This window comes from Saccopteryx bilineata, chromosome 5, assembly GCF_036850765.1.
Source record: "Saccopteryx bilineata isolate mSacBil1 chromosome 5, mSacBil1_pri_phased_curated, whole genome shotgun sequence".
Lineage (NCBI taxonomy): Eukaryota > Metazoa > Chordata > Mammalia > Chiroptera > Emballonuridae > Saccopteryx > Saccopteryx bilineata.
This window is the reverse complement of record NC_089494.1, coordinates 187640217-187652408: the sequence shown is the minus strand read 5'-3', so window position 1 is coordinate 187652408 and position 12192 is coordinate 187640217.

Genomic DNA, 12192 nt, shown 5'->3' with positions numbered 1-12192 from the left:
CAAGCAACACCTCTTTTACTGGCTCCTTTATCTTTTATGCTTTAAAAAAAATATCAATTCTAGGCACATTTCCTTTTAGTATCATTATTTTATCTTATCTCTCTAACCCTAAGTGTTTCATCAGTTATCACGTTGTTCCAGAGAAATGACAGGGATCCTTAGTACCATCAGTCTCTGAACACTGTGGTGAAACAGGCCGTGCGACCTCACAGTTCTCGAGGCTACTCCGAGGAAAAGAGCCTCATAATGCAGAAGAGGGTGCAGTGCTGATGTTGAACATTTACTTCACTGCAATGAGTGTGGACAAGTATGGTAAACTTGTTCTTGATCCCCTGACTTTAATCTCCTCGAAAGAAAGTAATAGGAATAAGAAATTTTGTAAATGAATATAAAACATACCATACAGAAACCAAAACAAAAAAAAATTATTTTTTTTCCTGCTTGTAGTTTCCTCTCTTTAGTCTGGACCACGGTACAATGATTGCAGCAGTTATTATCTTTTTTATTTTTTTTATTTTTTAGTGAGAGAGACAGAGACAGAGAGAGAGACATATAGGAACAGACATACAGGAAGGGAGAGAGATGAGAAGCATCAATTCTTCCTTTTAGCACCTTAGTTGTTCATTGATTGCTTTCTCATATGTGCCTTGACCAACGGCCTCCAGCAGAGTGAATGACCCCTTGCTCAAGCCAGCAACCTTGGATTTAAGCCAGCGACTTTAGGGCTCAAGCCAGTGACCCTGCACTCAAACCGACGATGCTGCGCTCAAGCTGGTAAACCCGCCCTCAAGCCGGCGACCTCCGAGCTTCGAATCTGGGTCCTCTGTGTCCTAGGTCAACGTTCTACCCACTGTGCTAACACCTGGTCAGGCACAGTAGTTATAATCTTAAAATAAAATTAATATTCAATTAGTTAGAGTGTACTGTGTTTCAGGCCTGCTGATGATAATTTTTTTGAAGTTATGTTTGAAGTTTAAAATATTTGATCACTGTTTCCGTTCATGATTGTGAAGCACAGTTTTTTTGTTTTTTTTTTTTTTTTCTGAAGCTGGAAACGGGGAGAGACAGTCAGACTCCCGCATGCGCCCGACCAGGATCCACCTGGCACACCCACCAGGGGGTGACGCTCTGCCCACCAGGGGGTGACGCTCTGCCCACCGAGGGGCGATGCTCTGCCCCTCCGGGGCGTCGCTCTTTTTTTTTTTTTTTTTTTTTTCATTTTTCTGAAGCTGGAAACAGGGAGAGACAGTCAGACAGACTCCCGCATGCGCCCGACCGGGATCCACCCAGCACGCCCACCAGGGGCGACGCTCTGCCCACCAGGGGGCGATGCTCTGCCCATCCTGGGCGTCGCCATGTTGCGACCAGAGCCACTCTAGCGCCTGGGGCAGAGGCCACAGAGCCATCCCCAGCGCCCGGGCCATCTTTGCTCCAATGGAGCCTTGGCTGCGGGAGGGGAAGAGAGAGACAGAGAGGAAGGCGCGGAGGAGGGGTGGAGAAGCAAATGTGCGCTTCTCCTGTGTGCCCTGGCCGGAATCGAACCCGGGTCCTCTGCACGCTAGGCCGACGCTCAACCCCTGAGCCAACTGGCCAGGGCCCGGGGCGTCGCTCTTGTCGCCACCAGAGCCACTCTAGCGCCTGGGGCAGAGGCCAAGGAGCCATCCCCAGAGCTCTGGCCATCAATGGAGCCTTGGCTGCGGGAGGGGAAGAGAGAGACAGAGAGGAAGGAGAGGGGGAGGGGTGGAGAAGCAGATGGGCACTTCTCCTGTGTGCCCTGGCCGGGAATCGAACCCGGGACTTCTGCACGCCAGGCCGACACTCTACCACTGAGCCAACCGGCCAGGGCCTAATTTTTTAATATAAGTTATTTTGGATCATGATTTAAAAACATAGTTAGAGAAGGCACTTCATTGACATATCATAACATACTCAGGTTTGATAAAAATTGCCATCAAGCTATATTTGAGGATACAGAAAGAGGAAACTGTCCTGAACATTAAGTTAGATCATTAGAAATTAATCTCCTGCCTCTAGTCTTGTGCCTTAAAATTCATCCTGAACTTTACAATTAGATTAATCTTTCTAAACACAATATAATCAGGTTATTCTTTGCCTCAGAACCTTCTGTAACTCTTTATTGTCTACAAAAAGGTAAAACAGTTTATTACCACAGTAGTCTCAAAAAATTAACTATGCAGATTTGTATTTGCTCTATATAAAATTATATATGTAATGCAATAATTATCTAACATCTTAAAGTATAATTCTCTCCTAGCACAGACCTTACTGTTAACCATCCTGGTTTAAATTCACGTCTCAAATGGCCATCTTGTTTGTTTGACTAATTTTATTAAACTACTTCCTCCTCTCATATCTGATTAGATTAGCATTTGGTTAACATGGTTGTCAAAGAGGAGCAGGGGGAAAATCAGCTTTGTAATTTTCTTTTGTCTGTCTGTGCTTGTATTTTTATATTTTCCATTTATGGTTCCTTTTCAGGGATATTTTTATAAATTGGCCATTTACAATTGTCTAAGCTATATTATGAAATCCACCAGTTCACAGCAGTGGCTCATACAACATAAAGCCAGCAAAGTCTTGAAGGTCTGGTTCCTGGTAAGATATCCGATCTTGACTTTTACTTCTGGAAATGTGGCAGTTTAATGTTTTGAAAAACTCATTCTAGTAAGACACACCTAACAAACAATATTGTATAAAATATTTTTTTAAAAAAGATTACTGATAAATGCTAGCAAAGGATTAAGGAAACTTCAGAGGCCAAAAACAACAAGAAAGTGGAAAGTGAGCGCTGGGTTTTAAAGGACCACCCATATGGTAAAGAGACAAAGATGGGACCCTTAACAGGATAGAAGTTTAGACCTGAACCCTGACATAAAGCTGGATGTTTAAAGACAATATTCTTATTAGATAAATTAGGAAAAAATATTAACCATCCTTACAGAAAGAAATGCCTGCTACATTCTAGGAAGATTGAAGAAAAAAAGAAAAGAAAAATTCTAATACTTCTTAATCTCAAACCTGCATTCACATGCATTTGTTGACTAAAACTCAGTTTCTTTGTACTCCCCCCCACACACCCAGAAAAAAACAAACCAAAAATTTATCTTAAAGCAATTCTTAGTGATAGTGCTCTCTGGAAGAAAGCACATTAAATTTAAGTGTCAAAGAAATCTCACAAAGTTCCAAGGAAAATTGGGTAAAAAAAATGTACTAAATGCATATGAGAACTAGATAACATGAGAGTCAACAGAAACAACAAACAACTGTATTCATGTCTTAAAAACTACAGATATTAGAATTGACAACAAAGGAGATTATATAATAAGTATGTTTAAAGATACAAAATAATTTTTTGAAACTCTAAAGAACAAATGATTATCAAAAATGATTAAGAAAATTTATAAAACGAACCAAAGTGGATTTCAGAAAACAAAAAATATAATGTTGACATTAGAAACTCAATGTTTTGCCAAAATAGCAGATTGGAAAGGGCTGAAAAGATAATTAGTAACTGAAAGATAACAGAGCTTAAGAAATACCAAAGTGTAAACTAGAGATTCAAATGAAAAGATGATCAAGAAATATAGGATAGCCTGACCAGGCGGTGGCACAGTGGACAGAGCATCAGACTGGGATGCAGAGGACCCAAGTTCAAGACCCTGAGGTCACCAGCTTGAGCATGGGCTCATTTGGTTTGAGCAAAGCTCACCAGCTTGGACCCAAGGTCGCTGGCTCAAGCAAGGGGTTACTTGGTCTGCTGTAGCCCCACGGTCAAGGCACATATGAGAAAGCAATCAATGAACAACTAAGGTGTCGCAACGAAAAACTGATGATTGATGCTTCTCATCTCTCTTCATTCCTGTCTGTCTGTCCCTATCTATACCTTTCTCTGACTCTCTGTCTGCAAAAAAAAAAAGAAGAAAGAAATATAGGATAGAGGGAGAAAATCTTCCATACATATAATGAAAGTTTCACTAAGAGAAAGGGAGAGGGAATTTAAAGAGATAATGGCTAATACGAAAGAATAAAATTTTGCTGTTTATGATAACATGGATGGATCTAGAAGATAATATTCCAAGTAAAATAAGTCAGACAGAGAAAGACAAATACCATATGATTTAATTTATATGTGGAATCTAAAAAACAAGATAAATGAGCAAACAAAACAGACACAAACACATAGATACAGAGAGCAATGGATGGTTTCCAGATAGAAGGGGTAGAAGGTAGGAGAAAAAAAGGGGGAAGGATTAAGATGTGCAAATTGCAAGTTACAAAAACAGTCATGAGTACATAAAGTATAGCATAGAGAATATCGTCAATAATAATGAAATAATTATGTGTGGTGCCAGATGGGTGCTAGACTTATCAGGGTGATCACCTCATAAAGTATATAAATGTCTCATCATTATGTTTTACATCTGAAACCAATATAGCATTGTATGTCAACTGTAATTGAAAAATAAAAAAAAATTATTTAAGGTCATAAGAAATAGGGTATATTATCACACTGTAGTGAAGTTTCAAAATACCAAAGGGAAGATCTTAGAAGTAACCAGCTCATCATAATATAGAGATCAACTTAGTTCTCAATTGCAATAACAAAAGCCAGAGATGACAGTGGAATGATATTTAATTGTTGTCAACCAAGTTGGTTCTTTGTTCTTATGTGGCATTTGGAAGTATGGGAGTGTATTTTCATTGTCACAGTGACTGTAAGTGTGTCTGGTAAGTAACTTAATATCTCTGTATCTGTATCCTTATTGGTATGGGAATAATATACTGCTCATAAAAATTAAGGGATATTTTATTGCTTCATATTCATTTTGAAATATACTCTAATTTTTGTGAGTAGTATAATATTTATTTCATGAGACTGTTGTGAAAACTATAAGCTATGCTAAATACATAGAAATCATTCATAACACTGCATGGCACAATAAGAAGCTCAATGTAACTGTAAGTATTATAATACCCTGTAGCTGCCTTAAGTAATGCAAAGAGGAGTTAAAACAGTGAAGAATTGTCTGACTCAAATTTCTAATTCCCCCACTGAAAAACACTACAAACCTATCCAACTTCTATTTACACTATTCGACTATTTTTCTCCATCTCACCTCATCACATCCTATCTTCTAGCCACTCTGGATGAATTCACTTTGTCATCCAACAGATAGTTATTATAAAAAGTAATAATAAATGCCAGGAGCTGTTATTTGCATTGTTTTATTATGATTATACTATTTCAAATTCCTTGAAGGCATATGTGGCTGCTAGTCTCTGGCAATCTTACTTTCCCTTCCAGTTCATTTGGGACATTTAATTTTCTCAGGCTCACTTGCAATTGCAGTAGAGCTACACAACTAGATTCTAGCTAGTGGAATGTTAGAAATTACGCACAACACTTCCAGGCTGGGCACAAAACATCCTGTGCTATCTTCTTTTTTCTTCTCTTTACTTATGAACATGCTAAATGGGGAGTATCTAGGGGTGGACTCCAAGGATACCAGGAGCTCTGAATTACCACATCCAAAACACCTAGTCAGACTTTGACATAAGTAAGAAATGAAGCAGGGGATTCCAAGATGGCGACAGAGTAGGTAAACATTCCAACTGCCACCTCCTAGGACCAAATTGGATTACAACTTAATTGAAGAATAATCATCTTGAAAAACTAACTTTGGACTTAACAAAGAAGTGTCTATAACCAAGGATCACAGAAGAAGCCACATGGAGACTGGTAGGAAAGGTGGAGAAATGGAAAAGGCTGCCCCACTCCCAGGAGAGAGTGGCCGCTGAGGATTGGAGGAACTCTCACTGTGGGGAGGGTTGCCCTGAGAGGAAAGGGACCTCAGCCCCAGGCCTGGCACCCCAGTTTAGAGCCCCACAGTCTAGAAGAGGCACTCACACAGCATTTGGTGGTGAAAAGAGCCGGATTTCTTTCTGCGAGAAAGAGAAGGAGCTCTCGAAGATGCAGGCTCTGTCTTAAAAGGCTTATGCAGAAAATCTTGTCCACAGCCACTTACCTGGGGCTCTAGTGGAAGAAGAGTTGAGAGCCTTGGAGTTGCATGAGGAGAGTGTGAAGTTGGAGGCCCAGGGAAAGACACTGTGGGGACAGCCACTAGAACCCCTATTCTGAGTAATTCCCCAGTACTGCAGTCACCATCTTTTTTTGGGGAAACAGTCCCCTCTTTGTGGCATCAGATTGGGGGAAAGCCACTGCCTTGCCCTTGGGAGTCTCTCCTGCCCCACCCCATGGAGACTGGGCTATTCTGAGAAATAAGCCTGGAAGCAGGGGGTATGTCAGTGACTCAGTGTTCTGGCATTGAGGCTGAAGGTTCTCCCCTCACAACCCCACATGCTCCCGAGTCATGGGAAACTCAGTAGACACTGTCTGGACTGCAGCAGACCACATCTCTGGGTCTCAGAGGCCACACCCACCAGACTCTTGAGGCCACACACTACTGAGGTCTGTGAAAAAAAGTCTGGACAGACTGATACCTGGGGTCAAAGGGTAGACCCACACCCATCACCCTTCCTAATTCCTGAATTGCACCAGGCTCTAGATCAGGGGTACTCAACCTTTTTATATCTACCACCCACTTTTGTATCTCTGTTAGTAGTACAATTTTCTAACTGCCCATTGGTTCCACAGTAATGGTGATTTATAAAGTAGGGAAGTAACTTTACTTTATAAAAATTTTTTTTAATTTTTTTTTAATTTTTTTTAATTTATTCATTTTAGAGAGGAGAGGGAGAGACAGAGAGAGAGAGAGAGAAAGGAGAGACAGAGAGAGAGAAGGGGGGGAGGAGCTGGAAGCATCAACTCTCATATGTGCCTTGACCAGGCAAGCCCAGGGTTTCAAACCGGCAACCTCAGCATTTCCAGGTCAATGCTTTATCCACTGCACCACCACAGGTCAGGCCTACTTTATAAAATTTATAAAGCAGAGTTACAGCAAGTTAAAGTATATAATAATAATTACTTACCAAGTACTTTATGTCGGATTTCCTCTAATTTTGCAGAATAAATCTTTACAAAACAACTTACTATAGTTAAATCTATCTTTTTATTTATACTTTGGTTGCTCCGATACCGCCCACCATGAAAGCTGGAATGCCACTAGTGGGCGGTAGGGACCAGGTTGACTACCACTATTCTTGACTCTACCAGAGGTTTTTTTCAGTGTCCAAACTCAACAAGCAGCCAGAAGACAGGCTGCAGAAAGTGACTCTCAGGGAACCTTGGTCTTTTGCTGACCTTCCCCCAGGTCCATTGTAAATATAATTTATAAAAGCCAACTTAGGTGTGTGACTTGTTATTTCCATGTGCACCTGGACACAGCAGAAGCAGACATAAACTCTGGATTGCTTGTAGCTCCAAGAAGGTTGTTGAGGGCCAATAATGGGCAGTGTACCCTACTGGTCTATGCTGGGTTCTCTCTAGGGAGGCCCAGGGCAGGAACATGCAAAGGCAAGCTACAGAGAGCATCGGTTCAGGACCTAACAACCCTTGTTAGTGGTGTGTCCTAAGGAAGGGTTCCTCACACCTGGCGCAGCTGAGGTGAGTTCCACTCTCTGTGATCTGCACCAGCACAGTGGCTCATGTGCATTGGACAGAGTGGCACTTCACAGTCAGCCAGCCCTGGTGCTAGATATCCTGGCCTGCTGAGCTAGGTTCCACAGGGGGAAGGAAGAGAGAGGTTTGGAGCATGGATTTTTAAGTGTGGGTCCCTGTGAGTGTATTGCTGGGTCTGGTTGAGAGTCTTAGCCACTTTCTGGGGGAAGGGGCACCGTCAGCCCCAGGAGAGGTTTCTCTCAGTCTTCCTTCCTGAGACCAGGGTCTCACCAGCAGGAAGAACTTCTGCAGAGGGGATTGTTGGCCCCTCCAATATGAACCTGTTGCTCATCCTGCTGGAAAGAAATAAAATTTGAGTATCCAGCAGTGGCTGAAGGATTAGGCTCTGGTTTAGGGGTGATTTTCCCTGTACTGAGCACCTGACCAAGAGACCCTGATATAGGGGGTCCCACTAATGTTGTATCCCCAACTTCAGCTGTTCTAACCTACCAAGTTTGCAACCTGTCAAGAGGTTGGTTGGGTGAGGTCATTCTGAGCCTACATTACAGTCTTTCTACAGAAGACTCTGTTGGAAGACCAGGCAGCTACAAGAGGAGGTGGAGCAGCTAAAAAGTAGAATAAATCTTATGGAGCTTGGGGCTTTTATGGAGCTGCTGTCATCTCTAAGCAGGAGGAAGCTGATCCTTATACACAAGTTGGCCCCTCCCACACTACCCAGGCAAAGGAAACAAAGACACAAACAGCAAACCAAGCTGTGACTTCAGACAGGTTGCCCATGGCAGGTTACAAACAATGGCTGATGCAACCCAAGAAGACCTAGAACAAACATAAACAGTAGTGGGTGGCAGACAGTACCAACCCTAGACTCAGCTAGCTACACAAGCAGCACACCCAAAGGAGGAATGCAGCAGGCAGAAGACACTGTGGAGAATATGCCCAACAGGACAGACACTGCACAGTGTTTAATGCACATGGTCAAGGTTGACCCTTAGAGCCAGCCAGCCTGAAGGAATATTTGTACCCACGAAAGGACCAACTGTACTCAATGCTTACATACAATAGGAGGGTAAATAGTAACCTCAAGAAGTATTCTTAGAGCAAGAAAATCAGGTGGTCTGGAGGTCAGTACCCCTGAGCTCATCTTCCTCATAAAGGCACCACAACAAATTTCAATGTCAGACATTACTATCTAATACACTGACAAAATGGGCAGACAAAAAAATACGACCCAAATGAATCAACAAGAGATATCTCAAAATAAAAAACTAAGTAAAACAGAAGTAACCAAACTACCAGACACAGGGCTTAAAATGATGATTTTGGGGATGCACAAGGACATTAGAGCAACAATGGATGGTCAAAATGAGAACTTAATAAAGAGATAGCAAGCATCAGAAAGGGTATTGAAATCATAAAAAAGAACCAGTCATAAATGACAAATACAATATCAGGAATAAAGACTGCACTGGAAGGAATCACTAGCAGGCCGGAGGAAGCAGAGGATTGAATCAGCAATTTAGAGCAGTGGTCCCCAACCCCCGAGCTGCAGACCGGTACTGGTCCATGGGCCATTTGGTCTGCAAAGAAAGAATAAATAACTTACATTATTTCTGTTTTATTTATATTTAAGTCTGAACGATGTTTTATTTTTTTTAAATGACCAGATTTCCTCTGTTATATCCAAGACTCACTCTTGACGCTTGGCTCGGTCATGTGATACATTTATCCGTCCCACCCTAAAGGCTGGTCCGTGAAAATATTTTTTGATATTAAACCAGTCCATGGCCCAAAAAAGTTTGGGGACCATTGATTTAGAGGACAATATAAATGAAAGCACAGAAGCAGAACAGCAAATATAAAGGTGACTCAAGAGAAACAACATCCACATCATAGGGGTTCCTGAAGAAGAGAATAAACAAGGAATAGAGAACCTGTTTGAAGAAATCATAACTGAAAATTTTCCTAAATTGATGAAGAAAATAGTCACTCAAGTTCAAGAAGCACAGAGAGTCCCATTAAAGAGAAACCCAAAGAGTCCTACACGAAGACACATCATAATTAAAAAGCTATAGTTAAGAGACAAAGAAAGAATACTAAAATCAGCAAGAGAAAAGCAGTTAATTACCTACAGAGGAGCCACCATCAGGCTGACATCTGACTTCTCAATAGAAAACTCAGGTCAGAAGGGATTGGCAAGAAATATTTAAAGTGATGCAAAACAAGAACCTACAACCAAGATTTTATCCAGCAAGGTTATAGTTAAAAATTGAATGAGAAATAAAAAGCTTCCAGACAAAAAGACTCAGGGAATTCATTACAACCAAACCAGTACTGCAAGAAATGTTAAGGGGCCTGCTATAAAAAGAGCAAAGGGGGAAAAAGATCTAGAAAAAGAAGATTGTAGATTTAAAGAACAAAATGGCAATAAATAAGTACATATCAATAATAACCTTAAATGTAAATGAATTTTGCTCCAATCAAAAGACATAAGGTAGCTGCATGAATAAAAAATAGGGCCCATACATATGCTGTTTATAATGAACCCACTTCAGAACAAAAGATACACATATACTGAAAGTGTAGAGATGAAAAAAAGTATTTCATGCAAATGAAAATTTAAGAAAAGCTGGGGTAGCAATACTTATATCTAATAAAACAGCCTTTAAAACAAAGGCTATAGTAAGGGATAAAGAAAGTCACTACATAATGATAAAGGGAGAAATCCAACAGAAGGATATAACCAGTGAAATATTTATGTACCTAATATAGGAGCACCTAAATATATAAAGCAGATTTTGATGAATATAAAGGGCGAGGTTAACAGCAATACTATAATAGTAGGGGATTTTAATACCCCACTAACATCAATAAATAGATTCTTCAGAAAGAAAATTAACAAAAAAACTGCAGCCTTAAATGACACACTAGATCAACTGGATTTAATAGATATCGTCAGAACCTTTCACCCAAAAGCAGCAGAATATACACTCTTTTCAAGTGCTCATGGTACATTCTCTAAGATAGACCACATATTAGGACACAAAACAAGTCTCAATGAATTTACGAAGATTAAAATCATATCAAGCATCTTCTCTGATCACAATGGCATGAAACTAGAAATCAACTACAATAGAAAAATTGAAAAACATTGGAAACATTTGGAGGCTAAATAGCATGTTGTTAAATAACAAATGGTTAACAATAAGATCAAGAAAGAAATAAAAAATTTCCTTGAGACAAATGAAAATGAACATAAAACAACTCAAAATTTATGAGACACAAGAAAAGCAGTACTGAGAGGGAAGTTCATAGCATTACAGGCATTCCTTAAGAAGCAAGAAAAAGCTCAAATAAACAACCTAACCCTGCACCTAAAAGAACTAGAAAAAGAACAACAAATAAAACCTAGAGGAAGTAGAAGGAAGGAAATAAAGATCAGAGAGGAAATAAATGATAGAGGCTTAAAAAAAGTACAAAAGATCAATGAAACTAAGAGCTGGTTCTTTGAAAAGGTAAACAAGATTGACAAACCTTTAACCAGACTCATCAAGAAAAAAAGAGAGGACTCAAATAAATAAAGTTAGAAATGAAAATGGAGAAGTAACAACTGACACTGCAGAAATACAAAGGATTGTAAAAAAAATACTATGAAGCTCTATATGACAAAAAATTGGACAACCTAAGTGAAATGAATAAATTCCTAGAAACATACAATCTTCCAGAACTCAATTTGGAAGAATTAAAAAACCTAAATAGACTGATTATAACAAATGAAATTGAAAGAGTTATCAAAAGACTCCCAACAAACAAAAGTCCTGGACTGGATGGCTTCACAGGCGAATGTTACCAAATATTCAGAAAACTAACACCTATCGTTCTCAAGCTATTTCAAAAAATGCAAGATGAAGGAAGTGTCCCAAGCTCCTTTTATGAGGCAAGCATGATCTTCATTCTAAAACCAGGTAAAGACACTACAAAGAAAGAAAACTATAGACTAATATCCCTGATGAACATAGATGCTAAAATTCTCAACAAGATATTAGCAAACTGAGGCCCTGGCCGGTTGGCTCTGTGGTAGAGCGTCGGCCTGGCGTGCAGAAGTCCCAGGTTCGATTCCCGGCCAGAGCACACAGGAGAGGCGGAGAAGCGCCCATCTGCTTCTCCACCCCTCCCCCTCTCCTTCCTCTCTGTCTCTCTCTCCCCCTCCTGCAGCGACGCTCCATTGGAGCAAAGATGGCCCGGACGCTGGGGATGGCTCCTTGGCCTCTGCCCCAGGCGCTGGAGTGGCTCTGGTGGGGAAAGAGCAACGCCTTGGAGGGGCAGAGCATCGCCCCCTGGTGGGCGGGGCATCGCCCCATGGTGGGCGTGCTGGGTGGATCCCGGTTGGGCACATGCGGGAGTCTGTCTGACTGTCTCTCCCCGTTTCCAGCTTCAGAAAAATACAAAAAAAAAAAAAAAAAGATATTAGCAAACTGGATCCAGTAATACATTAAAAAAGTTATACATCATGATCAAGTGGGATTTATTACAGGGAGGCAAAGCTGGTACAATATTTACAAATCAATCAATGTGACTCATCACATAAAAGGAAG